We start from the raw sequence: 3,695 nt of genomic DNA on the forward strand, positions 1-3,695 counted from the left end.
ATGTGCATCTTTAGATGCCAGTGAATTCCGTGCTTGTTCAGTGTACAATTGTAGTGCAAACTATGGCTTGTTTCTTTCTTAACCAGCCAGGTCCTCGATTAAGATTTATTCATTGTTTAGGATTCCAGCTTGTTAGGAAGTTTCCATAAGTTAGTCTTTTTGTTGTCTTGGTCTCACCTTATCATCTTTAATTGCATCGCATTCTAACCACGTCCACCCTTGCTAAGCTTTTTCAGATCACCCACAAGCAACTGCACAGCCCACTGGATGTCAAGATAATTCAACAGACCTGACATCACATCAACCTCTTTGTCCTTGCCTCGCTCATCAGCAGGTCCTAGAAAGGACAGCAGGCCCTAAATTGGGCATTGACGATGCTGATGATGACCTAAGGGCCACATCAGTTTTGAAAGGGGTGATGCAACAATTTCTATTTCTTGCAGACATTGGTTGAGTTGTTGGGACAAGAGGCAAAGATGAGGCCCCTCTTTTTTTTAAACCCACTGGCTTTTCATGAACAACCATGATAAAGGATGGGGAACCAGACCGTGTGGGAACTTCCCTTTTGGCTATATTTATACGCCACTGGGTGTTTTCTTGGCAAGACACTCCTTGTCCGTGGCTTTGAGGAAAAGGCTTCTCTCTAATTACCTCCAAATGAAATTTTGGAAAGGATTGCCAAGCGCCTGCTGGGGGAAGGAAAGGGACCACTGTGTGCCAGGGTTCAGCAGCGTGCTAAGAACACCGAGCACTCTCAGAGGTAATGTCACCCAATTTGTGTGAAGGAATCCCACACAAATTCATTACCAGGAATCTGCAGGCACTGGAGAAGTGGCTTATTTTTCCCCTCCAGTTCCCACGTGTTAAAGGTGCCCTCAGCATCCTTAACTCAATCAAGTACAGAGAAGAGCAACAAAGATGATTAGAGGACTGGAGGCTAAAGCATATAAGGAACGGTTGATGGAATTGGGTATGTCTAGTTTAACGAAGAGAAGGACGAGGGGGGACATGATAGCAGTGTTCCAATCCCTCAGGGGCTGCCCCAAAGAAGAGGGAGTCAAGCTATTTTCCAAAGCGCCTGAAGGCAGGACAAGGAGCAACGGGTGGAAACTAACCAAAGAGAGAAGCAACCTAGAACTAAGGAGAAACTTCCTGACAGTGAGAACAATTAACCAGTGGAACAACCTGCCTCCAGAAGCGGTGAATACTCCAACACTGGAGGTTTTTAAGAAGAGACTGGACAGCCATTTGTCCGAAATGCTATAGGGTTTCCTGCCTGAGCAGGGGGTTGGACTAGATGACCTCCAAGGTCCCTTCCAACTTTACTATTATTATTATTATTAAGTTGACTGCCAAGATTGGTGAAATCTGGGGGGCTCAAAGTATGGAAACTCCATTTCTTAGGTTATTCTAAGCTGCATTCTATATAGGCCATTCAAACTGAATAATTTGAAAGAAGGAACTTCTTTGAAGAGCACCTACAATCTTCTCCTTGGTGCCTGCTATTTCAATACGGAAGTAATCAGATATACTAATTTTGTGTAAATAACGTGGTGGAAACCTTTGGGCACATTATGGGGCAAGGAGGCAAAATTCTCGGAGGTAGGGAAAAAAAGATGGGGGGGGGAGAGAGCCCCGATCTCATTATGGCTTCTTCTCCCTTTTCTTAATAATAATAATAGTAAAGTTGGAAGGGACCTTGGAGGTCATCTAGTCCAACCCCCTGCTCAGGCAGGAAACCCTACACCATTTTGGACAAATGGCTGTCCAGTCTCTTCTTAAAAACTTCCAGTGTTGGAGCATTCACCGCTTCTGGAGGCAGGTTGTTCCACTGGTTAATTGTTCTCACTGTCAGGAAGTTTCTCCTTAGTTCTAGGTTGCTTCTCTCCTTGGTTAGTTTCCACCCGTTGCTTCTTGTCCTGCCTTCAGGCACTCTGGAGAATAGCTTGACTCCCTCTTCTTTGGGGCAGCCCCTGAGATATTGGAATACCGCTATCATGTCCCCCCTCGTCCTTCTCTTCATTAAACTAGACATACCCAATTCCAGCAACCGTTCCTTATATGCTTTAGCCTCCAGTCCCCTGATCATCTTTGTTGCTCTTCTCTGCACTCTTTCTAGAGTCTCAACATCTTTTTTACATCGCGGTGACCAAAACTGGATGCCGTATTCCAAGTGTGGCCTTACACACTCCTTTCCCCTCCTCTCTGTTCCCTTTTTTTTTCTTCCCCTTTTTCCATTTGCTATTTTGAGCGCGTGAGAGGTTAAGTCCCAAGGTTGCCTTTTGCAGTTTAGTTGAGGGTTGGGGGAAAAAAAAAAACTGGGCTCCCGATCAAAGAATCCAAACTTCCTCCCCGATTTCCATTTTTTAATTTTTGTGTCAAGTGTCACCTCCTTCGAATGAAAAGCTCCTTCTGCTTTTTCAGCAGCAACCTCTTTGTCAAAGCACCAAGCACGTTGCTCATTTCAAATAAATTATTCCCACCATGACTTGTGCCATTTCACTGCCAGGAGGGGCAAAGTGATGCCAGATGCCAGTCAAAAACGGGGAGAAAAAATTATCCTCCATTCTTCTTCCTTGGACTGCTGTGACGTCTTGGGAATTGGGCAGTCCTTGTGGTTTCCCTTGCTCAGCGGTGACCAAATGGGCAAGGACTTCTGTATATCTTCACCACTCTCTCTCTCTCTCACACACACACACAAATGCTAGACTTTGAATGCCCAGTCTAAGCCGATCCCTGGATCCTGAACTCCACCTAGATCAGAACAACATGAGAGCTGTCTTCTTGAGCTTTCACTTCATGGCGTTATGGGCTGTTAGACCAGCTGTTGCCAACCTCCTGAAGGTAGGTTCCCATCTTAACCGGCTCCGTTGTTCCATTGCTGATAACTGCTCTTTCTTTCTGAAATATTCTTCATCATTCCCCTGCTTTATTGCATCCGGAGTGAATTTTGTCTGTAAGCAGATCAGTGATGTAGTTGTTATGCCAGTGGCCCCCAACCTTTTGGGCACCAGAGACTGGTTTCGTGGAGAGAGGTTTTTCCAGGGATTGGATGCATCTGGTACCATGATGATGGCTTCAAGCAAAGCTTCAGAAGGACTTCTTTAAGAACATAGGCTGAGGAATATTTATTAGAAGTTAGAGATGATCCAGGAGACCATCTAAACCTTTTAAACAAGGATGAATATGGAATGCTTTGACAGTTTCCTAGATTCCTAGTATTGCAAGATGGACTAAGAACGTTAGGCACTTTTATTTGAAACCACGAGAAAGTGGAAATTATTATTATTTTTCTTTAAACAAGGAGCTAAATTTGGACGTGCTTAAGGATATGGGGCAGTATTCCTCAACGTTTTAAAAAATAAAGTAAACTCTAGTTCTTATATTGAATGTGAGATATGCATGTATCACCCAGTCCATTAAACCCAGAATATAGTTTGTTTGTGTTATGCTGTCTTATCCTATAAACCACACTTGAGTTGAAAAAAAAAACACAAAGTTGATTTAAACACAGGATGACAAGCCAGTTGCAATTTGCTGAGCAAGCCACGCTTAGAGAAAGCATGAATTATGATGTTGTGCGAGCTCAAAAGCTGGGACATAATCAGCTTTTAAACTATTTTCTTTCTAGGGCTTGGGGTCAGATGTGGTTTTGAAGTCTCCCACAGAATGGGAAGGTTCTCTGAGAAATCTCA

The sequence above is a fragment of the Protobothrops mucrosquamatus genome, unplaced genomic scaffold (genome assembly GCF_001527695.2).
Source record: "Protobothrops mucrosquamatus isolate PMUCROS unplaced genomic scaffold, P.Mucros_1.0 scaffold3509, whole genome shotgun sequence".
Classification (NCBI taxonomy): Eukaryota; Metazoa; Chordata; class Lepidosauria; order Squamata; family Viperidae; genus Protobothrops; species Protobothrops mucrosquamatus.